A 27,667-nucleotide genomic window follows, 5' to 3' on the forward strand; every position below is an offset into this window, starting at 1 on the left:
ACCCACACTCGTATTTTAATTCCTGTCATTGTAACATACACTACTATTTTATTTAAAAGGGTATGGTTTCTATTGGTCCCATTATGTCAGGATCTGATGAAAGAATTCGGAGTTATCAAGAAAAATCTTCAAATCATAATGAAGTAGGAATACCTTTTTAAATAAGTAGAATGTGTTTCAGCCCCAAAAACCTCGCCGGTTTCCAGCAGCAGGATCTGTAAAGAAAATAAAGATTATTTCAAACAGTGTGTCGTAACTATTCCTGGATATTTTTCTGACAGGAATTTTATGTCATAAGCGCCATCGATGGGACAGAATATTTTTTGATTCAATTCCATTAATGTCTTTTAAATTTTGTTCAAAGATTGATAAACTATTATGCAGTGAATTCTTCCACGCTAGTTAATAGGCAGCTAATGAAGAATTGGTCTTGAAACGCGTTTAACCCTTTTCCAGGCATAGTACGATTTATCGACCACATATGCTCCAACAGAATTTAAACTGTAGCATTCCGATTTAAGGTGCAAATTAGATTGCACTTTCGGGAAAAGTGACTTGTCTTCAAATGAATCATTAAAGCTTGACTAATTGGAAATTATATGGATTTTTTGGAAAAACCTTGTAGATTGGTGCGGCCTGGAAAAGGGTTAACCATTCAATTAGTAGCCGTGGCTATTCTACCGAATGACGTCATGTCCTACGAGCTCACTTTTGGCATTGGCGAATTGATCATAAATTTGATGGACGCCATTTTTACTGCTCCGTACATAACTTATTCACGGAGCACTTACTTCGGTGTTGAAAATCGGTTAAATTCGTTTTATAAAAGAAGATGAATTGAACACCATCGATAATTCTGTTATCGGGAAGTGTGCTACAATATCCAGAAGATCCTGCAACATATCCTAGTAAAAATGGTGATCGAAGAGCTGGCGGCTTTTTCGCACAACGTATCAGTATTGTGATACAACGAGGAAATGCCGTTGGCAGCTGTATGTAGTTGTGATGACAATATAATAATATGGTACTGTCGAACTGATCTGATGATAGAGCCGGAAGATATGAACTGGAACTTCATGATGGAACATCGTATCGTATCATAGCTGTTTTGGATTTGTTAGAAAAGTCTTGTAATGAACTTTGACCACGATTCGGTTTCAAGGTCTGATGATGAAGCCGGAAGATAGGCACAGGCATTCCATGATGGAATATCGTATCATAGTCGTGTTTGCACTTGTGAGAAAGGTCACGTAATGGACTTTGAACACGATCAGGTTTCAAGGTTATAACAAACTTATTATATATTGACTTGGAAGTTTTTCAGTTATCTCAAATATATCCTGAGCAAATTTTATAAAAGCGTGTTTTTCTAGTGTTTTTTAAACTATTAATTTATTTTTATGACAAGTGTTGATGTACTTAGTAAGGTCATAAGTTCTGTCAAAAAGGTTTTCAATGATAAAAAAGCTATAGGTACAGATTCCGTATTAATATATATTGGTTATAAAAGCTTATTTGATGCTGAATTATTTACAATATAATCTCACATAATTTGCTGTCTCTGTTTTGCATAATTCTATGTAATATTCGGAATTTGTTTATAACAAAACATGCAAAAAAATACGCGACCTGTTCAAGGTGATTTTGATCCCTATTTGTTTTTTTTTTTTTTTTTTACATGGTTGAATCTTACATAAAACAAAATCTGGATCTTCTGTCTTTCTTAAAATATATAATCATGTGTATTGGATTGCCATAATTGTAACTGTACGTGTTTTGTCCAACGAGTAGGATGGCAGTCAAAAATAAGCGCGCTACTGAAAAGTACCTTGCTGGTGGTAAGATAACGTTCTAATAAAGTAGGTTCATATAAATAAATAAAAAATCCTTTTTTATTAATGTGACATTGATGTCTACTCCCTTTTGTCAAGTATAATTTTTCACAAGCCGGCCGCGTATTGGAGTCTAACAACATTCCCAAAGTAAACAAGTAGTTAATAAAGACGCGACCTAAATTTTAAACTAATTATATCAGTAATAAAACAAGCTTTTAAATCATGGCAAACATTTTTTATTAAAAGTTTTGTATTACATTTTATCAGTCACCCTTTGTGACAGAACTTATGATTTAACTAAGGAATTTGAGCATGTCATTTTGGAATGAGATCGTAACTTTTTTATTGCAAGGGAGCGGCTTTTAGTAGACGGTGGGTTAGCGTGACTTACTGCGTAAAATTGACCTACTTAAAAACGCACACGTGCTATAGGAGTCGGTAAACTCTTTATGGGGAAACATAAAGATAAAGACCAGGTGTTCTGAGAATAGCGTCTTTGTCCTGCGTTCGTTGGACCTAAAGAAATATACTTGCCTGTTTCATTGTCTCCACTTATCTCAGGTGGTTGGTAACGGGTCAATTTTATATTTTGAATAATCTTATCTAGTATAAGTACAATGGAATCTCTATACACCGTGTTTTATTTGATTTCCGATTATTTCAAGGGTGCATTCCTGAGCTTAAATTAAGTAAACGCGGGGGGCTCAACGAGGGGTGGGAGGGGTGTTAGGGTCGGCAACGCGCATGTAACTCCCCTGGAGTTGCAGGCGTACATAGGCTACGGAGACTGCTTACAATCAGGCGGGCTACGGCCACGTTTGTTTGCCACCGACGTAGTATAAAAAAAAATTAACTTTCTCAAACATACATTAAAACATTACTTAAGTACAATAAAAAACAAGAATAAAAGAATTAATACTATAAAATTCATACGTCGGGGTTTTCGGTGCGGGAATGTTTTCTTGTATTTATAACTTTGTCTATTGTAAAATAATTACCAAACTATGAATTAAAAATAGAAGGTAAGCTTCAAATGCGCTTAGAAATATTAAAATAGTATTGGTTTTTATAGTTTTAACCTGTTTTTTGGCTAGTGTAAAACATTCCCGCACCGAAAACCCCGGGGTATGAGAATTACACAAAAATAGTGTTAGTAGTTGATTACGTTGTAATTTTATGCAATACAATTATTCAATAAAATGACAAACACATGAATGAAACAAACACAAAAAATATCATCGCTTTTAAAAAATATAACAAATTTGGTTTTCCATGAACGTGAATACGAGTACACCTTTAGATATAGAATGATACCCGTAACGACGCGAGAAACAAAGGGACAATTTAATCACACCAGCAGTGGCAGCATGGTTCCATTTTTATCACTTGTCACTATGCCTGTCACTTTCGCACTTACATACTTATTAGAACGTGACAGGCATGGTGACAAATGATATAGAGCCGACCATCTTAGCCCTACAGCAGCGGTATCGTGGTCGCATTTTTATCACCTGTCATGTCATGCGTCACTTTCGCGCTTACATACTTGTTAGAACGTGACAGGCATGGTGACAAATGATATAGAGCCGACCATCTTAGCCCTACAGCAGCGGTATCGTGGTCGCATTTTTATCACCTGTCATGTCATGCGTCACTTTCGCACTTACATACTTGTTAGAACGTGACAGGCATGGTGACAAATGATATAGAGCCGACCATCTTAGCCCTACAGCAGCGGTATCGTGGTCGCATTTTTATCACCTGTCATGTCATGCGTCACTTTCGCACTTACATACTCGTTAGAACGTGACAGGCATGGTGACAAATGAAAGGGCTATACCGTAGGGCTAGTATGGCCAGCTCTTTATAACTGCTGCTGACATGACAGATGATAAAAATGCGACCATCGTATGCTGCAGGGCTAAGATGGTCAGCTGTCTATCATTTGTCACCATACCTGTCACGCTCTAACAAATATGTAAGTGCGAAAGTGACGCATGATATGACAAGTGACAAAAACACGACCATGATACCGCTGCAGCACACTTTCAATTTTATAAGGTATGGATCTATGTATGATATAATATTAGGTTGAGTCAGTGAAGCGTCGACTACGCTATACGCTGGCCTATTGACTCATTCCACTAACTGATTCACTTAACTGTAAGTATATAAAACAATACCTGGGAGACCGAGCTTTGCTCGAAAAATATATAAAACTCAAACATGCGTATTTCTCAGAGATAAGGTCTAGCTAGATCGATTTTACCGAAAACCCCCATATAGCAAATTTCATCGAAATCGTTACAGCCCTGTCCGAGATCCCCGAAATAAAGAATTGCTTGATTAATATCTGGGAGACTGAGCTTTGCTCGGAAAACGTATAAAACTCAAAAATGCACGTTTTCCCAGAAATAAGACCTAGAGCTAGATCGATTTTTCGCCCCCGAAAAACCCAGAAAAATCGTCAGAGCCGTTTCCGAGATCCTCGAAATAAAGAATTGCTCGTTTAAGGTATAAGATTACATACTCCTACCTACGAGTACATACTCCCGAAGTCCCGACGTTCAAAATTCGTGCGTACCATTGGTTGTCCGGCGCCAGACTTGCGGGAGTCTCGGGCTATAAAAGTCGTAAAAACATTGTGTAACCACACAGTACAGTTGCTCATAAATATCTGAACATGCACTTTATTGTGTTGATAATAAAGGCTTTGTTCGGATATTTGTCTTTGATCAACTAAGCCCACTAATATCTGATCTGGACACGCCTCTGTTGTCAAAGCGCTAGAGTGCGTGTTCGGATATTTATGAGCACCCCGGCCGCTCTGATGACGACTGTACATATCTGATGACGGACACTTGTTTAGCATGAGCATATATTATTATGCAAAAGGTACCAAGGAAAACCTCTAGAAAGATGGATAGATGAAATAAAGAAAATAGCAGGCAATAACTGGATAACCACGGCACATATACTTTTTATGTAGGTAACTTATTTTATTAAGGAAATATAAGGCTATAAATAAAAATAAAATAAAATATTATTATGATTTTATGACCCATGATGAATAATTCAATGGGTCAGTTATATCGCCGTATACACGAGGAACCCGAAATATTTTAATCACGCACTTCTGAGCCCAAAAGAAGGAAAATAAAAATGAGTTAAGTAAATTACGCCCAAAAAAATTTTTTTTATTTCTTTTTTTCAAATATTTGAATGTATTTGTACATAAAAAGTTAATGTTATTGTAAAACTGGCACTGAAAATGAATATTTACGTTTTTTTTTGTAAAACCTACTTTATGCAAATGAAAAGGTTACTTGTCACTTTTTGACATCTATCAATAAGGATATTTAGACTACGCCCCATAATGGCATCATCGCAATCAAAAAGACGTTTTCGACTAAGTTACAGTAAGATGTTTTTTTTTGTTAATTGGTATTAACTCTGAAACTAGGCGAAATCCAGATAAGTTTATATGACATTTTAGTCTCTAAATGTGATCAGGAATACACAGTTGAAATCTCACACACTGTTAAAATGACCTTGTAATGCCGTGGATAACCACTGCAACGGCACGGTTTAGTTTACTACAATATGTCTAAATTATAGTGAAACAATAAAACTTTTTAACAAAAAATAAAACCAACTTCAAACATTTCCAAAAGCGCCATACATGTACCTATGACATTTGAAGAGTTCCTTCGATTTCTCCGAGATCCCATCATCAGACCCCGACTTGTTGCCAACGGGACCATCTCGGGGTTATACCCGTTCGATAAAAAAAAAAAATTTGAAAATCGTTCACGATTCTCGGAGATATCGAGTAACATACATACAAAAAAAAACTCAGTCGAATTGAGAACCTCCTTTTTTGAAGTCGGTTAAAAAGGCGTTCGGCTTCGAACGGATAATTAACTACATCAGACGAAAATATAACCCTTAGCAATCGTAGAGATTAACAGTCCCTAACATTTACTTGTTTAAACGATAAAGCCCGACCTGCAGCGGTATCATGGTCGTATTTTTGTCACTTGTCATATCATGCGTCACTTTCACACTTACATATTTGTTAGAGCGTGACAGGTATGGTGACAAATGATAAACAGCCGTCCATCTTAGCCCTGCAGCAGCGGTATCATGGTCGTGTTTTTGTCACTTGTCATATCATGCGTCACTTTCGCACTTACATATTTGTTAGAGCGTGACAGGTATGGTGACAAATGATAGACAGCTGACCATCTTAGCCCTGCTGAAATCATTGTCAAGAGGGCGCTGTTATTCTCATGTATAGGGTGACGGTTCAGTTTAGTATGAAAAATGTGACATTATCTATAAAAAGGGACCTTATTGTCGATGGCGTTTACGCCGCACTGCGTAGCGCGGCGTTGTTTATAATATGGGAGCATCGTTGATAATGGCGTAAGCGCCACGGACAATAAGGTCCCTTTTTATAATACAGTTCATAAAACGCGAATTGAAAGAATTCAAAATAAATTATTAAAGTCACTTAACTTCCGCCATGGTTTGAATCTGTCTGAAAGTACCAGCATACGGCACGGTCTCACGCCATTAGTCGGACGCCGCGTATATATAGACCAAATGTTTTTATATAAGCTTTTAAATAACTATATTGACTCTCCTGATCTTCTTGAAAAAAATATTTTTAAATTGCCTCGTATTCCCACTCGCCACCCCCAAACATTCCATATTAGCTTTTGTGGCTCTAATTTTGCCAAGCATACTTTTTTTAGACGAGCCTGTCGTGATTACAATGATAAATTTTCAAATTTAGATATTTTTTCATTATCATTTTGTAAATACAGTAGCATTCTGCGAAGTTCAATCTTTTCTTTATAAATATTGTACGTTTTCTTTTAAGTACTTACCTAGTAACTATATATTATTTGCACGCATAACAACTATAGCGATACATGTATTTTTAATTATTTTGTATACCACTTTAAACTCTGTACTATGTCATGCATTTATTAATTACCTACCGATGTTTTGAAGTCCCTGTACGCGTGACAGACAAGAAGATGCCTAACACCTTCCCTGTTTCGATCTGTAATTTACTATGTATACTTTTATTTTCAATGGAACTAAAGGTCTGTTTGTTATCACTTAAGCTTATATATATTAATATGTGACTGTTTGTTTCCTAAATAAATAAAAAAAAAAAAAAAATGTTACAAATTTAGTTCCAATGAAATTCCGTAATATGGCGTGTGATCATATTACTGGTCAGGCTTTAATTTTATTCATCCTGTCCTGTTAGTGATAGATGAGGGCATTGGAGGGTTAACCGGTTAGCAGTCTGATAATTAAATTATTTAAAGTGTAAGGGTTATTTTTATTAGTAAAATAAGTCAACTTATGCTAATATTACTTATTTTATAGTTTGAGTTGGACAAAATGTTGATAATGTTAATTACATTAACATAAATAATATCGCATATCTCTGGTGAAAAGTTGGAAACCCTTAGTCCTCTTTCTGTCACCTCCTCCTACCTTTACTGACCATTTGAATAATTGGCCATTAAATTAAGAATGACTTTTGAGAAGTAAAGTTTAGTTATATAAGATTTACTTACTTAATTGAATTTGTATCCACATTATTGTTTGTCTATGTGTATTGTTTTTCAAATGATATATTTTCGTTATAAGATTTTAATAAAAAAATATTTTTAGTTTTATAAAATGTTTAATAATACGAAAGCCATATTTTGTAGAGTCAGATCAAGCTAACTCGGCAGCGACTTTGAGGCACAGATGGTGCAAGTGTTATTTTAATTATTTTAAACGTCATAATTTCATAGAAGTTTTCCGTTTAAAATAACAGTTGCACACTCTGTGCTATCAGAATCGCTGCCGAGTTAGCTTGGTCTCACTCTATTCGCGTTGCGCTAAAAGAGATAATACCTTAGAAACGTTTTCTAAATACTTGCTTAAAAAACGGATAATTTTAGTTCAAAGATGAATTAAAGAACCTTAAGTTTAATAATGCTCAATGTACAAAGTTGTATAAATGTTCTTATGTAGGGACCATTTAAGTACACATCCATGCAAAGTTTTATATAAAATTGAGAAATATCTCCTAATCATTTAGTATACGTACCGTATAACAGCTTCAGATTTAGTTGAAAAGTATTTTTTTTCTTTTTTTTTATACCACGACGGTGGCGGTGTTTTGTCTGTTTTACGTTAATCTGTTTCCCCCTTATTCATAAACGTCTATACTAAAGTTACGATGCCGCTAATAATCGTTTTTCCCTTTCCATCATACCAATACGTCGGAAAGAGACACACGATTATTAGCGGCATCGTAACTTTAGTAGACGTTTATGAATAAGGGGGTTTATGTGCAATAAAGTGACATACATACATTTTTTTTTATACTACGTCGGTGGCAAACAAGCATACGGCCCGCCTGATGGTAAACAGTATCCGTAGCCTATGTACGCCTGCAACTCCAGACCTTAACCCCCTCCCACCCTCGTTGAGCTCTGGCAACCTTACTCACCGGCAGGAACACAACACTATGAGTAGGGTCTAGTGTTATTTGGCTGCGATTTTCTGTAAGGTGGAGGTACTTCCCCAGTTGGGCTCTGCTCTAGATCTGGAATGACATCCACTGGCTGTGCCCTACCACACAAAGCCAGATGACATTCACAATGCCCATACCTCTCTTTTGGACGTAGTTTAAGGATGTACCCGGGTCCAATACATAAATTCATAAATACAATTCAAACATTCAATACATAAATACAATGGTACATAAATTCCTCGCTACGCATCGCATCCTCGCATATCTCTGGTGGAAACCCTTAGTCCTCTTTCTGTTACTATCTACCTTTACTGGCCGGCTAGCATGAGTTGCTTTCTCGCGCGCGAGTTCATATATTTGATCACGATAGATGTATGGAATCGCGCGCGAGAACGCAACTCATATTGGCAGGTGTGAAATGCTTTAACTTTAAAATAGAATACAAATTTTAAATTAGCATTGTGTTTAAAATTCTTGTATTCAAAAAAAACACCTTACTTTATCGCTGCTTATTTGTCAATCTATTACAGAAGTTGGTAAATTCACTTTTATCAATTGCACAAAGTTCGTCACTCGTATTTACAAAATGCGGGAAAAATCATAGATCGTCTTTAACTTTTTTATCAACGAAATAAATTAACACTTTCTCGCTCGCGACAAACGTGTAGCGATTTTTTTTTAAATTATGGCTTTCCCCTTGTAGTGTTTGGCAGGAAGGTATAGATATTTAGCATTAGAAAAAGGTAACCAATTTTAAGATGATTAAAAAACGCTTTAAAAAAATAGTTTATACTAGTTATGAAAGCAGAAGAATGTAAAAGATCGTATATTATTTATAATTGTTACATATTTCTTGTGCATAATTTTCGAAAGTGATTTTTAATTAAAAAAATATACAAGTAAAGATCGCTTACCTTCTTTCCAATGCAAACAAAAGAACTATACGCACGAAAAGAATGTTCCGTGTATATATCGTCACTTGTTTTATCATAAAGCTGAACACGGTAGATTGTCACTTGTCACTTGTCACGTGCTATCGCGTCCGCGGCGTTGAACCGACTGCAAGGCAGGTCAGGGAGTTCTGATAACTTGATAAGGGTTTCGTCTCAGCTGAAGCGAATCAGGAGGCCCACCGCGAAAACCGAAATTCGCCAATTGCGGGGATTTTTCTCTTTTACTCTCTCTAAGACGTCATTAGAGTGACCGAGAAAAATGCCCGCAATTGACGAACTTCGATGTTCGCGCTAGGCCCCCAGGGTATAAATATAACCGCGAACACCGAAGTTCGCATATTGTGAGCATCTTCCTTTCAAATTACGCCTTTATTGGAGTATAAGAGAAAGAAGCCTGCAATATGCGAACTTTGGTGCTCGCGTAAGGCCCTCAGTGTCTGAGCAAGGCTGTCGGTTCTATCTGTAGTTATATAACTTACTTATATAGGACCTACTTAGAGGGAAGAATATCTTTGCGATTCTAACGAAATAAGTGAAATAACAGTGCCTTTTCAATTAAATTCCATTTCGGGAGATAACGGCTTCCACTAACTAAATCTTAACAAATCACTTTGATTTTGATGTCGATTGCTTCAGCATGATATAGTCTAGGTTTATAGGTTTCGCTTTTTTTAGGATTCCGTAGCCAAATGGCAAAAAACGGAACCCTTATAGATTCGTCATGTCCGTCTGTCTGTCCGATTATGTCACAGCCACTTTTTTCCGAAACTATAAGAGCTATACTGTTCAAACTTAGTAAGTGGATGTATTCTATGAACCGCATTAAGATGTTCACACAAAAATAGAAAAAAAAACAATAAATTTTGGGGGTTCCCCATACTTAGAACTGAAACTCAAAAAATCTTTTTTCATCAAACCCATACGTGTGGGGTATCTATGGATAGGTCTTCAAAAATGATATTGAGGTTTCTAATATCATTTTTTTCTAAACTGAATAGTTTGCGCGAGAAACACTTCCAAAGTGGTAAAATGTGTGTCCAAAGCCAAAGTGGTAAAATGTTTAACAAGATCTAGTAAGTAGATTTTTTTTAATACGTCATAAATGGTACGGAACCCTTCATGCGCGAGTCCGACTCGCACTTGCCCGCTTTTTTTATTGCAAACATTGAAAAAAAAGGAAAACCTATAAACCTAGTTTTTCATCGTGTCAATAACATACTACTCTGGTTTGGCGGAAGTTGTGATTTAGTTTTAAGGTTTGTCTTTTGAATAAACATTTATTTCATTTCATACTAAAAATCATGGATAATGGAAAATATTTAGAAGTGTAAAAACGTTTTTTTCTTTTTGTATGGGCGAGTACGTTTATTTATTATTATGATTAGTTTTTAGTATGTTTTTGATACAATAAAAAAAACTAGTTTTATAGGTTTTCCTTTTTTTTCAAAATTTACAATACAAAAAAAAAGTTACATAAACCTAGAATATATTATGTTGAAGCGATCGACATTAAAACAAAGTGATTTTTTAAAGATTTAGTAAGTCGAAAACGTTTTCTCCCAAAATGGAATTTCATAGAAAAAGTAGAGACGAATACTCGAGTCCTTATAAGTTACACTTAAAAAACTTAATAAAGGACTGAACTCGACTCGGGAGTTTTTTAAGCGCAAAGTCGCGTAATAATGTCTCTTCAAATTTAGACTCAACTATGAAGTTCTGTGTGTTTGTGCAGCGTGTTTGATAACACACGAGTGTGGAAGTGTTATCATAAACGTCAAACTTCTATAAAATAACACGTGCACACTCTGTGCTATCGAACGTGGTGCAGAGTTAGCTAAGCCTGACTCTAGCCTGAAGGTTGTCTGGAATCTGGAAGAGTTCGCTCTTTAGCGATAAGATCGCCTGTTGTCTGCCTCTACATTTAATCAATTGTTTCTTTTCTTTTCTTGTATCTTTTTACTGAGGTGTGACAATAAACAGTATTCTATCTATCTCTAGAATGAAACCATAATTCCGCTATAATATAATTGTATCATGGGATTCGTGAAAATTATTTAGGATTTGGAATAAGTTTTAGTAATATAATATAAAAAAAAATGATTCGGAGAAGTTGGGGACGGGTGGCGAATATAGGTTACAGGTTAGAATATAGGTTCAGGAGTTACAATTTTATTTATTTTTATAAAAACTCGATATGACAGTGTTGTTTATAACCAGGTTTTTAGACTTCTAAGTAATTTATGGTTCTGTTTCCCCGCTCTACATTTTTGTGGGTTATTATTAAATTAACAGAGCAGTTCACTGATGCAATTATTATTGTTTATTTATTGAATCTTTATTGCACAAAAGAAAAAAATCTTACAATACAAAAGGCGGACTTAATGCCACGAGGCATTCCCTACTAGTCTTGTACCATTATGATATGATTTATTTATCTCACAATATACAATTTCACTTAAAACTACGCGTGGTAAATTCTTAGGAATTTATATTGTGATTGTCGGTTTGTCTTACTTTATATACATAGGAAAACATGTGACAATTAATAATTCATTTAAAATGACTAAAGTTTTTAAATTTCAATTGTATAAATAAATTCACCAAGAACGGGTCGTCATTAAGGTAGAAAATAAATAGTTACAGTTACAGAAATAATGTCAGCATAAGAAATAATGTCACCATTAGGGTCGTTATTAAGCTAACAAAGAAGTAAATTATAGTACATCTTAAAATACAGGTGTCGACAATATGCTTATTATTTAAATAAATCTAATTCTTCTTGTCATTGTTCTTAAAATTAAATAAATAAATATAAATATTATAGAAACACAAATCGACTAAGTCCCATGGCAAGCTCAAAAAATATTGAATTATTATAAAGATGTAAAACTGAATAATATGAATTTCACAATGAGATCATCAGACACTAAAAAAACGAAGGTTTATCTACTTCTAATATCAGAAGCTTCATCGTAATTGCGCAATAAAAACATTTTGGTTGAAAACTTCATAAATGATAACAATTTCGTGGAACTTGTTTACGAGAAAAGAAACTAATGACCCGACCCTCCGATAATATTATCAATGGGCTTTTTTATTATGTATTTGCCTACTTGAATCATACGTTTTTAATTAAGTAGGTACATTGAATCATACAACGGATACGTGGTCAGGATATGGTCGTACGGAGATAACAGCGGAAAAACATGGGTTCATGTTTTTAAATCTTTGACCGCTTTAGGCGGCCGTAGCTTACAAAGATTACAGTATAAAATGAACCTTAATGCATTCTAATATAGTTTACTGTTGCGTGTTATTAATAGCGATGTAATAATCAAACATTTTGACCGCCACGTCATTAAAATTTAATAGGTAATTAAATTATGTTAAGAATGCCAGTGGCTGAAGTTAGTATTAGTTGACATTATTCTATTAATTTATGTTTATACCTAATTAATTTTACTAAGAAATTCAACATTTAAATATTAATCTTTGCTGATTGCGTCATGGCCTATATATAAGATGCTACCACTGCTATCAAATTAGCTACCGATATTTCTACTTCTGATTCGTACTCGGCTTCTGGAGCAAATGTATGAAATGCATTATAGGTTTTATGATGTTTTTTTAGAGAAAATTGGAAAACAAATTTGCTGCGTAAAAACACCGTGTTAATGAGATAATTAAATCACTCATTGAACAGATTCTAGGGGTGGATCAACTTTTTTTGTTTGGTTATCCTGTCCCGTTGTCCAAGGGACAACAGTGGCACAGTTTGTTTGAAGAGACGTTGTATGCCGTTACAACGACATACATGTTGCCGTGACGTTGTTGCAGTATTTCAATGAACTTTTGTCCCCTGGACAACTAATCGTAACCATGGCAACGAGTGACGCTGAAAAGTTAATTCTCCCCTAGAACATCTTTTACCTAACTCTTAACTGGCCACTGCTCGTCGATAAATCAAATGACACGTTGATTATGACATTTAAGACAAACAATTGTTGACATGACAGAAAATGTTAAACATCTTGTCAGTTAAAAGCACATGTGATTATTTTAGCTAGATTAATCATTTATTTATTTTGTTCGGTAAATAAAAACATAAGAGTTCACATGAAATGTTTTCTTAATTTATATTTAAAGTTAATTGTTTTAATGTAAAGTGCCATCTCTTAAAATATCAGTAACTTATTTGTTAGCACCCTATATTATAGTAAAACACACCCAACTTAATTGTAAGTCAACCTTTATAGGTTTGGCTATGTCCGTTCGTCTGTTTGTCCGTCTCTGCAAAGCGTCCGTCTAAACTAACTGATACTTGATAGATCAAAGTGTAACATGTGCCATTATAAACGCCATTTTTTCCTAGAAATTTGGCGTTAATGACATTGCATTTCTTTGTCATTGCAAATCCATGTAGAGGGTTTGATCTGACTGTCCACGGGTTACCCTGACCGCAGACGCACGGAAGTTTCCGTACGGAATGACAGGTGTAAACGAGACAGCACGAATTTGTAGAGCGACGTCCCGTTCACACCTGTCATTCCGTACGGAAACTGAATGAAAATTCCGTGCGACTACGGCCAGGCTTACTTAGCTTATCTCGGTGATCGTGAGTGCTAGAAAGCTGCAATTTAGTATGGTTAGCTATATGCATATTATACTTGTGTATTATCTATATGTGTATGGGTACATGTATAGTATACGTGGGTTAGCAATGTGCCGAAAAGAATTTGGCAAAAATTGCAGTTTCCTTAAAATGTTCTCGGTATTTTCGTCTGCACGTTTATTGCGATACATTCTTACAGTTATACTCTGTATCTTTAGGTATTTAAATAAAGTAAACAAATTCTACCGCCAAATGACTCCAGCCAGTTGAGAGCAGATGAAAACATTACATGATCAAATAATGTAGGTTAAAGTCAGGTCGTACTGACAGATCCAGGCGGTTTTGTATTTGGTTGGTTAACCAATAAATGATATAACTACCAGAAAATGTACAGAATCTTTGTTTGTTTACTTTTATTGAAATACCTAAACATACAGAGTATAGTTTCGATTTTTACGACACTTGAAATAAACGCCAATGGTCGCCTGTGTGACATATTGTCATAAAAACATAACCGACCCTTCTGTTAAAGCGCCGTAATAAATATGTCTGTCAAATCGGTTCAAGTGGTAGCTTGGGAACGCATTGGATGGCGTCAGGTAGTTTTTGTAACGCCCTGAATGTGATTTGTTGGTTTGTTTTAAGAGGCAAGCATACCAAGTGATCGTCCATAAAATAAGAGAATAGTAGATTGTTAACCAAGGGTGAAAAGTGAACCATATTACCCGAGATTTTATTAGCGGCACCGTAACTTTAGTACACGTTTATGAATAAGGGGGTAAATGTTACGAGTTCCTTTAAATTACTTTTAACAACTATTACTTAGCAATAGCAAGGGCAAGCGTTCTCATTCGACCACGTCGCATTAATTATGCTTTGGATGGGTGCGGCTAAGTTTACGAGTTACGACTCTGGTGATGACGCACTCAGTGGCTATTTAGTTACCTAAGTATGGGGCTGCATTAAACACCGCGTTAGCACGCGATAATGAACTAAAATATCTATAGTTGGAGAGATCTAAGTTCACACAAGTTAAATTATTTTCGTTGTCATGTTTCTGACCACTCTGTCACGCTTCTATTTTTGTCTTTTATCAAATAAATAATAAAGTTGAGTGTATGTCTTTCTAGCCGTAGATTATAACTAAATTGCAACTCATGTACGGCTGTGAGGCCAGGACACTAACTCAAAAAGAGGAAAGTCAGCTCCTGATAGCGGAAAGAAAAATGCTCAGGAAGATTCTGGGACCTGTTCGAAGTGACGACGGCTCCTGGAGGATCCGGAAAAATGCCGAGATCGAGGACTTGGTGGCTGGGCCCAATATCATCAGCGTAACTAAATCCCACAGACTTCGCTGTCTCGGTCACCTACTCAGAATGGGGGAGGATCGCGCAGTCAAGGAAGCGTACTTGGGGCGACCAGCCGGCCGTCGATCGATCGGGCGCCCCAGGTACCGCTGGTGTGATGTCGTGGAGGCGGACCTGCGTCGGCTGAATGCCAATTCATGGCAGGAAACCGCGCTGGATCGGGACTGGTGGCGTTCTCTCGTTTCGGAGGCCAAAATTCTTTTTGGATCGCTGAGCCAAAGCAGTTAGTTAAATTGCAACCCATACAAAAAGCTCCACTCTGTTACATTATTTGAGGACAAAAACAAGACACAGGAAATAATTTTGACCCACATGACAACGCCCGTAAAACGTAAAGGACCCATTAAAATTATAAATAAAATCCCGTAATAATATTAGGATTTATCTACTTAAAAATATTTCGCTTTTCTGAAACATAACTCATGTCTTTTTTTTAGATCTTAGTTATTAAATATTTTATTATAATAATTTATCACGCAAACAATTACCCGTTGTGATATTATGCCCTTGGACTTATATTATATAGCTGTATAGGTAAGCCCCGATTTTTATTTTATCGTAGTTTTTTTTTCGTCAGATTGCGAAAAAAGGTGAAGAGATAGAGTTCCCTATTAGTAAATAATGTTATGTAAGGACATGGAGCCCAATCCACCTCTTCAACACTGGCGAGTCCCAGCGATCAATAACAGCGCGCAGGAGCGTGTTGCGGCTGTCGCGTGTGCGCCGCATCATGGAGGCGCAGCGCGCGCGCATAATGGCGGCGAAACCTGCCGTGCGCGACTCTGCGAACATCGCAGAAGCACTGCAGTAGCGCATATAAGCGCAATTTTATCTTAGGTAGGTATGTCTTAAAAACCATCCTCTGCTCTGAGTTACGAAAATGTATGGTATTTTTTGAACTCTACGGAATATTACTTTTTTCCGTCTATAAGTTCGTTTTTTTAGCATTAGAAAAAATGTAAACAATCTTAACATGTCTTTTTTTGGAAAACGCTTTTTACAAATCAGTAAATATTACTTAAGAAAGCAAAAGAATGTAAAAGATCGTATATGATTTATATTTGGTACATGTTGGCAGTGACTTATTATTCAAAAGTGTTTTTCAATAAAAAAACACGTCAAAATCGCTTACCTTCTTTCTAATTCTGGACTATAGAATGAGGAGGTTTTCGAATGAGCCAATTTAAATCCAAACTTAATGAAATACAATGTTAGAACTTGTTTTGAAGGCCGTCAAGTGTCGGTAGCCTAAAAATAATTCAGACTGTCAATAAATACCAACTCCATCTTTAAAAAGTTTTTTTTACGTCATAAATGTCAATAAATACCTTCATAAAGTATTTTTACGTAATATACGTCAATAAATACCTTTATAAAGTTGTTTACGTACGATTTTATTCACCCTAATTTCTAGCAACGAAAATTATTATCACAGATAGAGTCAGACCAAGGTAAGTTTGCAGCGATTTTGATAGCCCAGACTGTGCAAGTGTTATTTTAAACGTAAAACTTCTAGGAAATTATTACTATTATGATCATTATTAAATTATATATGCTGAAGGATAGTTTCGTCTGACTATTAATTAGATGCAAAAGCAAAATTATCAAAACCAGTCATTTTCCTTGAATATTTACATATTTAATTAGCTATTGATTGCGTAAATAAATTATATGAATTTCTTTGTTACAGATTCGTGTATATTTTCCTCGTTCTGATAAGTTTAGTTATTTTAATTAACCGCAATGTAAGGTAATAATGTCGAATGGAGGATAATTTAGATAATTAGGAAAAACTTTATTTAATAATACATAGCAACGTTTGTTACTGCATTAGGTAACTGATGTAATAATAATAATCATCATCATATCAACCCTTTATCGCCCTCGGCTGAGCATAGGCCCCTCTTCCAGTACGCCACTTGTCCCGGTCCTGAGCTAATCTCATCCAGAAGTGACCCGCAATCTTCCGAATGTCGTCCACCCAACGAGCCAACGGACGGACGCCAAGGGCTTCTTCATCCGATAATAAATAATATAAATGTCAAAGAAAAACTCTTTTTGAAAACTTTGACTTATGAAAGAGCTCTGTGAGGGATCGTTGTTATTCTAAAAGTGTGCAGAAAACGATACAGAAACGTAACTAGAGCATTTTAATTTCCCAGTACGTTTTGCTCTTTTATATTGAACCCGGGTATGTCCTTAAACTACGTCCAAAAGAAAGGTATGGGCATTGTGAATGTCATCACGCTTCGTGTAGGGCACAGCACAGCGGATGTCATTTCAGGTCCAGAGCAGAGCCCAACTGGGGAAGTACCTCCAGCTTACAGAAAACCGCAGCCAAACACTAGACCCTACTCATAGTGTTGTGTTCCTGCCGGTGAGTAAGGTTGCCAGAGCTCAACGAGGGTCGGGGGAGGGGGGCTACGGAGACTGCTTACCATCAGGCGGGCCGTATACTTGTTTGCCATCGACGTAGTATAAATAAATAAATAAAAGCTTGTAAAAACATTTTTTTTGGGGATTATTATAGGAATTTAGAGGGTTTCCTCTACCATATCCTAGGGATGACGCCGGGACTTGTAAAAACATATTCTCCCAATCAGAATATTCGATAAAACTCCGAGGGTTCCATACTTTTCAGTATTTGTTACGGCGTTTTAGTATTTAGTATTTGCATCAATGCAATATTATGGTACTCGTACCATTTGATCTCATAATGGAGACAAAAGGTGGCCATAGTAACTCTGTGATGAAAGAACGCAACCTAATTGTGTTTGGGGTTTTTAGAATTGTCTCAATGAGTATTAGTTGCCTGTGGAAAGAAAAGAAAGCGACAAAAGCTAAAAACTTATTTTGGATAAAGAAGCTAAAGATAGTTTATTTTCCAAGTAGGCATATTACAATGCGCTTATGAACGTCAAATAAAGCTACGCCGGTCTAATCCTACACCTCTGACCCGAGAAGATTTAAGCCCTCCTAAATTGTAGGAGGGTATCCCAAAATGGGACCGACAAACTCGGCGGGACACATCTTTTCAAAACATTACGTCTTATAACTGGTAAGCGATTACTGTCGCCCATGGACATCTACAACTCCAGAGTGGTTGTAAGTGCGTTCGTGCTTTCAATATTGACGACCGGTTTGGCCTAGTGGGTAGTGACCCTGCCTACGAAGCTGATGGTCCCGGGTTCAAATCCTGGTAAGGGCATTTATTCGTGTGATGAGCATGGATATTTTGTTCCTGAGTCATGGGTGTTTTCTATGTATTTAAGTATTTATAAATATTTATATATTATATATATCGTTGTCTAAGTACCCTCAACACAAGCCTTATTGAGCTTACTGTGGGACTTAGTCAATTTGTGTAATAATATCCTATAATAATATTTATTTATTTATTTAATATGGGAGCATGTTACGCTCTTTATGTCAAAGATAATATATTTTGTTTCAGTTATATGATAGTTTTAATTTTAATGACATTTTGTAAAAACGTGAAAGTAATAAAATTATTAATGTACTAAAATTGTTTTGTTTACGTCAATCATGATCAATTGGTTGATCAGTGATAAATGATCGATTGATGCTGATTGCCTTGATTTGTCCAACCGATCTGCCAATTTATAACAAAATTGGTACAAGAGTAGGTTGATTAGTTGTGTACCTAAAGTTGATCTCAAAAGAAATGGCAAATGATGTACACAAACCAATTTACCTTATTTTTTTCGTAATCTCGCACTTTTTGTGGACATCCATGGCTATATGAACAGTTTATATACTTAAATCTTTTATTTATATCAATTACTGGTTAAAATATATGTTAATAGTTAATATTTCAAGGAAAATAACCATCGTAAAACTAACAGTTTTGAATGATTCACGGTTAGTTTCACTAGACTTAAATCGACCGGGATATGAACCGTAATTACCTTTTATATCAGCTTTTATATTGTTTTCGAGCTCCCGATATTTCGACGCAGTTACATGCAAAATGTATCAGGAGCTCAAAAATAATATAAAAGGTAATCAATAATCATGGTTCATAATGTTCATATCCCGGTGGATTTAAGTCATCGTAAAACTTTTAGGTTATGCGTCAAATGTTTACAAAATCTGTCATTTTTGTTTTGTTTACATTGTTTGCCACTTTTTAACGAATTGGCCAATTGGGGTTATTCCCACTAGTTACCACCAAGTTGTTACCAGTGGTAACTACTGGGAATTTTTTCCTACCTTTTACCACTGGTAACTACTGGGAAAAAAACCCACTGGTTACCATCAACTAATGGGATTTTTTTTCCCAGTAGTTACCACCAAAATTTTGTTAGGGTTCAATACTAATAAAAACAGTAGAAATAGTAAAATATAAATAAAGAGTGCTTTAATAAATAGTTATAAGTCAATTAGTGTTTCAGTTAACTGCTTTAAAACTGATCAAAAATATTGTTATGATTAAAATACTTTTATAATATCTATTTATGAAAATTGTTTAACGTTCTTACGTTGTTTTGTTTTAAGTTAACTGTAGTATTAATATTAATGTGCTGTGTCCTTACAGGGCGTCACTTGAACAAACCCATTTTTTTTTATACTACGTCGGTGGTACATTATATGTACTACCTTTATAACTGGTTTGTGACATGCAATAAAATGATTCTATTCTATTCTAACAAATCTTGGATTTTTATTACATGTATTCTTTGTAACAGTAATAGAAATATATAGGTACTAACTACGTGAATTTCAATCGCCTACCTATTACATTATTAAGTCCTGATATACATGAAGCATAAGGACCCTTCTCTCATGGAAAGCCACAATTTACAAGACCCATTATCTCGTTTGTACTGTAACTTGTTTTATTTATTCAATAAATAAAAATAGAAAATCTCCTCGCTCATTATCTGAGACTTATCGCGTGGGATAAAATTACGTAGGAAGTATTTATTCAATTAAGAAAATCGTTTGATAAAAAAACTGGTAAAAGGTGAATTTCGTTGTAGGTACTTACAATAAATTGGACGGTAACATAGACACAATTTTAAATCTATGGACGATAATATAAAATCATGTGAAGATCAAAGGATATTCGAAATTAAACTGAAAGACTATCGTTTAAAGTTAAGTGTCAAGTTAGGGTCGGCAACGCGCATGTAACTCCTTTGGAGTTGCAGGCGTACATAGGCTACGGAGACTGCTTACCATCAGGCGGGCCGTATGCTTGTTTGCCACCGACGTAGTATAAAAAAAAGCACTTCCAGACCCGATTTCGGGCCTGAGAAAGAATATTTTTTTACCAAATATCAGCACATCGTTTACAATATTTTAAACGTAGAAAAATGGTTCATATGCAAAAATATCAAAAATTGAACATTTTGGCAATAAGAGATAAAGTAATTTTACATTTCAAATATTGTTAACGATGTGCTGATATTCCGTGAAAGTAAAACGATTATTAGGCCCGAAATGGCCCGAAATCGGGAAGTGTGTATGTAATTGGCGCTTTATTTGAGGTATATAATTCCCAAAAACTTAGAAATAGGGGGCAGACTGCAAGGTCAAATGAGTTACTTTAAACGAAACGTCAAAATGATTCGTCAGAACGAAGTTTGAATGACGTCATACATACGTATGTCTGAGAGGTTAAACATATACTACTCTTTTTTTGTTTCCTTTATGAATAAAAATCGTCTAAAGCGCAAAAATATGTAAACATTTCGTCGGGTGGAAATACGTTTGTAACATACGTCACTTACATTAATTTACACTTTGCACGAGAGCGAAAAGAAGCAAAAAAAAAATTTTTTTCGAAGTTTTATATTTAGGAAATATTCAACTTATGTAAGTCGGGTGACAATTATGCAATATTATGGTGCCATCGAGCTGATCTGATGATGGAGACAGGAGGTGGCCATAGGAACTCTGTGATCAAACAACGCAACCCAAATTGTGTTTGGAGTTTTTAGAATTATCTCGATGAGTATTAGGTAGTTGCTTTTGGTAAGAAAAGTATAGTCAGCGACAAATGCTTGTACAGTCACGTCTGAAAACATCGACACGATTGAAGCGCCAAAAATATGTACACACGACCTTATTGCCCATATATTAGGGTAGTGTGTACATATTTTTATCACTTTGTCCGTATGGATATTTTCAGACGTGGCCGTGCAAAAAATGAAAATTTTGACAGAAATATATACATACAAAGCTTCACTTTCATGTAATTTAAGCATGTCGTTTCTAATGAAAGCCTTTGATTGTATGGGACCGGCTTTTTGGGGGCGGGCTCGTGTGAGTGTGACTCTTAATGGTAAACTTTTGGTAAGGCAGAGGTAATATATTTCCCACCTGATTTTGAACTTTATTTCAAAGTGATAGGGTTCAATAATTCCTGACACCCGTGTATACCTTGGAGGGTTAAGAGGGAAGTATAGCACTTGATCGACCATACAAAAGGAGTAAACGTTTTTCCACTTCTTAACATTTTCCATTCTCCATGATTTTTTAGTATTTTATTGACTACTGAAAAACTAGGTTTATAGGTTTTCCTTTTTTTTCAAAATTTGCTAAACAATTTTTTTTTTTTTTTTTTAACGAAACACATAAACCTAGAATATATTACGTAAAATTACCGTTACTTCGTTAGATTCAAAAAGCTATTCGGCTCTCTTAAATAATTTAATTTTATAGCACAAATTTTATCCCCTATAACATACAGTCTCGTAAACTTCAAAAACAGTACCCCTAGTGTAAATAAATTCGATTTCGAAACGTGACGTACGCGTTTGCGTTTAGTCTCATTTTCTATTGGATTTAGAAAGAGCGCGCCAAGCGGGACGTTTTGGAAACTCAAAATCCTATACAAAATGAGACTAACCGCAAACGCGTTCGTCACGTTATGATGTCGATCAAAGTTACACTAGGGGTACAGTATTCTAGTTTAAGGAAAACGTATCATCATAACTTATTCATGTTAATAATTATGTCGTACCCATGATACGATTTCAATAGTCTCATACAAAAATAACAGGATACGGCTTATCGCAATGCATTTGCGTTTGACCCTCGCCCCGCGATAATTGGGCGGCAGTGTATAGTGAATGCTTGAGATTCTGTGAGGCGATGGATGCTAGGCTAGGTGCTCAACTAATCCAATTTAATATGTTAAGAGGCTGTCAATACCTAAAGCGCGCACACTGTCTATTTCTATCGGAGTAAATGAGATAGCACTGTCGCATGTTACTGGGCCTGGGCAAAGGAATAATAAGAAAAATATTTAAATAAAAAAAAGTGGATTATTAGTGTAATATTTTACTCGACCACGGTTTAGATATAAATGTTTTGAAATTGTGATTTTAATTGGAGACCCATAAGTCAAAACAATAAAGACTTAAGACCAATCTTTGCAATTATTTTCTATCGAGCCGATTTCGTTCAATCATGTATCGAGTATAACCACGGTCTTTGAAATATAATTAATATGAACATATATTTTTCTTACTTGACTAAAACAAATAGTCTTTCTTAAAAAACTGTTTAAGTAACATCAATTTCAAGGACATTGGGTGTTGACAGCCTCTTAATGTGCCATTATTGTTTTATAATTGTTAATACTAATAATTATTATTGCTGTTAGTCTAAGTTTCGTGACGCATTGGTTCAACTGTAATGTAATGTAAACATTTTTATCAATAAAATAAAATAAAATAAAAATAATAAATTCTGTTAAAATATTCCGTTTCATTCAATATGTATCACAAACAGGCCAGTACCGCTAGTGTAACTTTGATCGACATCATAACGTGACGAACGCGTTTGCGTTAAGTCTCATTTTGTATAGGATTTTGAGGTTCCAAAACGTCCCGCTGGGCGCGCTCTTTCGAAATCCAATACAAAATGAGACTAAACGCAAACGCGTACGTCACGTTTGGAAATCGAATTTATTTACACTAGGGGTACAGGTTTATAGTGCGTCCGCACGGCCTGATTTGATCGGACCAGTACCCCTAGTGTAAATTTGATTGACATCATAACGTGACGAACGCGTTTGCGTTAAGTCTCATTTTGTATAGGATTTTGAATTTCCAAAACGTCCCGCTTGGCGCGCTCTTTCTAAATCCAATAGAAAATGAGACTAAACGCAAACGCGTACGTCACGTTTCGAAATCGAATTTATTTACACTAGGGGTACAGAATTGGTGAAAAATCTGGACTCAACTTATTTCGACTGCCGATTATGATGACTACCCATATTACCGATAAAATGGAGATACGGAGTGCTATACAAGAAAGTCCAACTGTTTAACTTAAGACAACTATACACCTACTCAACATGCATTTTTGTAAGAAAGATCCTAGCAAGTAAAATACACTCAGACATTTGTTTTACACATAGATAATACTAACTGATAACTTTGTTTCCCGCTTACTGCTCCTAGACTAGCTACTTATTATTATTAAGGTAGGGCACTCAAGGTCTATTAACACATTACTTATGTTTACATTATTTTTTGTATAAGACTGTTTGTTGCCTAAATAAATTAAAAAAAAAAAAACACTGTTTAAGAAATACAAACAAGTTACTACTTCGAGAAAATAGAACGGGTTATGGCAAAAATAGCGTAGTGTATGAGAAAGCACGGATGTATAATGAACTACCGAATAACGTGAAAGATTGTGAGTCTCTTAGTGCATTTAAAACCAAATTAAAAATACACATAAGTACATAATAATGTAATAACGACGACCGGTTTGGCCTAGTGGGTAGTGACCCTGCCTACGAAGCTGATGGTCCCGGGTTCAAATCCTGGTAAGGGCATGTATTCGTGTGATAAGCATGGATATTTGTTCCTGAGTCATGGGTGTTTTCTATGTATTTAAGTATTTATAAATATTTATATATTATATATATCGTTGTCTAAGTACCCTCAACACAAGCCTTATTGAGCTTACTGTGGGACTTAGTCAATTTGTGTAATAATGTCCTATAATATTTATTTATTTAATAAACCTCTAGCGGTCATGCTATTAATGTTTATTTTTAAGTAAATCGAATATTTAAACTCATTTTTAGTGAACTGTATGTTTCTTATGAGTAAATAAAGAATCTCTCTAAACCTAAATCTAAACCTAGAATACTCATTTGTGAGGCTAGTATTAATAACGTTTAGATGCATTTTTTAATTTAGAGCGTTCAAATATCACCATAAATCTAAAATTGGTGATTCATGCCAATTTATTTTCTGATCAAATCGACCGATCCCGTCTGGACTGGCTCAAAGTTGCGCGGGAAGGTAGGTTTGTATTAAAATTGAATGGCACTACACGATGGCCCAGCGCTGGTCCAGCGGGATGGTCATGCGATGGTTATGGCTCATCTACATGATGGCCTAGCTTTAAACCAGCGAGATGGCCATACGATGGTTGAGAGCACGTACTATGGAATGGGCCACGTGTAGATGCGTACGCATCATCGCTGGCCCTCTATCTTTTGGCTCCTCTACATGATGGCCCAGCGTAGGCCAGTCCTAGGGAAGCATTTATGCGTTAGAGGGAGCAAGTGATATTGCTATCTCATTTCACCGCATAGCTGCGTCCCTTGGATTGGCCTACGCTGGGCCATCGTGTAGAGGAGCCCTTTGATGTGCGGATGAAAAACCGACACCGTGGCCATCCCATCGCCATCCCGCAGCGCCATAAGCCATCCGACACCTCTACACGCTGGCCCATCTTAGTGGGCCAGTATGATGGCTCTTAGGGCTCCTCTACACGATGGCCCAACATAGGCCAGTCTAAGGCACGCAGGGTGGAATGAGATAGCAATATCACTTACTCCCTCTAACGCATAAATGCGTCCCTTGGACTGACTGACTGAGCCATAAAGAAGCCATTACGCAATTGTTTGTAGCAATTCCATCAAATGGACGAGATCAGCTGGACGGCAAACCGGCACAATGACCCTATGATTAGTGGCTAGATGGCTATAAATCTGCGTCTAAGTCTAAATTGCTTGAGGCAAATTGTTTACAAATACAATGTTGTGATATTAAGGCTTCTAATTGCTGGCTAAGTAGGAGCATGAATTCAATCGATCGACCAAATGACGCAATGTATTGCAAATCGTTCGAAGAGGTCGTTGTATGCATACCTACTTGAAATGTGATCGTAGCGCCGCCGCGCGATTTAATTTATGCTTCTTACAAAGTAGGTAATAAGCGTAAGCCGATGCTCTTTGGAAACTCAAGGTTACGATTTTAAAAGGTAGGTATATTTTTATACACGTTCTATATGAAATAACATTAAGCTGTCAATGTAAAACCCATAATGTTTTATCCTTAGGCCCAATAGTGACCGTTGTAGCTTGTAGCTCATGAAATACGGCGTTTCGGCGTAAATTGAACCAATGATTTCCTTTGGCAAGTTGGAGTCCCGGGAAAGAACATAGGATAGTTTTTATCCCAAAAATTATCCCTTAAGAGGCTGTCAACACCCAATGTCCTTGAAATTGATGTTACTTAAACAGTTTTTTAAGAAAGACTATTTGTTTTAGTCAGTAAGAAAAATATATGTTCATATTAATTATATTTCTAAGACCGTGGTTGTACTCGATACATGATTGAACGAAATCGGCTCGATAGAAAATAATTGCAAAGATTGGTCTCAAAATCACAATTAAACGGTTCTATGTCTTTATTGTTTTGACTTATGGGTCTGCAATTAAAATCACAATTTCAAAACATTTATATCTAAACCGTGGTTGAGTATAATATTACACTAATAATCCACTTTTTTTTATTTAAATATTTTTCTTATTATTCCCTTGCCCAGGCCCAGTAACATGCGACAGTGCTATCTCATTTACTCCGATAAAAATAGTCAGTGTGCGCTCTTTAGGTATTGATAGCCTCTTAAATGTGAGAAAAGGGAGGTTACAAACAATCAGTGGCGGTGCGTCACAAATATTCGTAGCAAACCCGGAGCTAATTTTGCTTTTCTTTTCTCCATAAACCGATCGTGAAGGTACTTAACGGGCTGAAATTAGACAAGCCGGTGGGAATCGAGTTCTTTGAACGATCCGCCACTGCAAACAATACAAATAATGGGGAATCAATAACCGCTGAACCGATTTAGATGAAATCTAGGCATAGTGTGCTGCGAGATTGCGTGGAGAAATTATGAATTCATTGATAAAGTCGCCATGCACTTTTACGGCTGATGGTACGTCTACTATCTTTGATTTAGTCGAAAATGAAGGGTACCAAACTTAGAACCCTTAACAGTTATTGATCTCAGACGTCGCCAACACTGAAAGCCCTCCTTCCCCCCACCTGTATCAAAATCTGGGTGGCTCTACTTTTTAAATAAATCTTGGAAACACAAAGATTCATTCTGGCAAAGCTAACCTTTGGTTCAGAGAACGCCGTATGTGATCTTTTCATGTAATGTAGAAACACAACTACTTATACAGTCTATGAGTCTACCTATGATGGAATTTAGTAGAAATGGAATAAAAAACAAAAATTACAGGCTTTAAAAAGCTAATCGTAGTGAATATACTCACACACGCCCACCTCTACGGCTACCACCAGTCTGACACTGGCATAGAGTCGGACCAAGCTAAGTTGGCAGTGATTTTTATAGCCCAGACGGTGCAAGTGTTAAGTAAACGTCATAATTTCATAGCAGTTTGACGTTTAAAATGACATAATGCACTGTCCGTCAAAATCGCTGCCAACTTATCTTGGTCTGACTCTACTTATTGTCTATACATCTCGCTCACACTAATCTGCGAGTACGAGCGAGATCCATAGAAAGTATGCTACGCACACGCTAGCGAATGTGTCAGTTTGGACTAAGCAGTCCTGGTAAGGCTTCTTGTCAGTAGAAAATGGCGCGAAATAAAAAAAATTCTATGGGAGATTTTTTATTTATTTATTTATTGAATAAACAAACAATTTACAGTCTAGAATTCAATACAAAACCCATCGTAGGCAAAACCTTGAGGAGGTTTGCGTGCCGATGGGGAGTTCAAAAAAAAAACTAAATAGAACAATATATGTAATATTAATGTCTTATATCTAATAATAATAATAATAATAAATTGTAGGATTCTTAGTATAAGTAGCTTGTGTCGTTTGATTTCAATAAGTGCATTTTAATAACTTTTTTTATATGTTTACCATTTCAACCCTCTGCGCCTAATTTTTCACTGACAAAGTGGATGTGCCAGAGTATAGTAAAAATGCTCTATCAGCTATCACTTGTCTTAGCTTGATGGAATGACGTTAAAATCCCTAGATTACTTATCTAGGTATTCTAGTACATAAATGATTGCAACTGACAGA

General features: G+C 35.9%; 1 protein-coding gene across 1 annotated transcript in view; it reads right to left on the bottom strand.

The window, feature by feature from the left end:
* LOC133532402 (uncharacterized protein MAL13P1.304-like) overlaps positions 1-27,667 on the bottom strand; it is a 46,669-nt gene that overhangs the window by 16,028 nt on the left and 2,974 nt on the right. Inside the window, exon 2 of the mRNA XM_061871044.1 lies at positions 154-215. The gene's annotated coding sequence lies outside the window, so the exon portion shown is untranslated. The remainder of the gene's footprint in view (positions 1-153; positions 216-27,667) is intronic.

The sequence above is a fragment of the Cydia pomonella genome, chromosome 27, assembly GCF_033807575.1.
Source record: "Cydia pomonella isolate Wapato2018A chromosome 27, ilCydPomo1, whole genome shotgun sequence".
In the NCBI taxonomy this organism is placed as follows: Eukaryota; Metazoa; Arthropoda; class Insecta; order Lepidoptera; family Tortricidae; genus Cydia; species Cydia pomonella.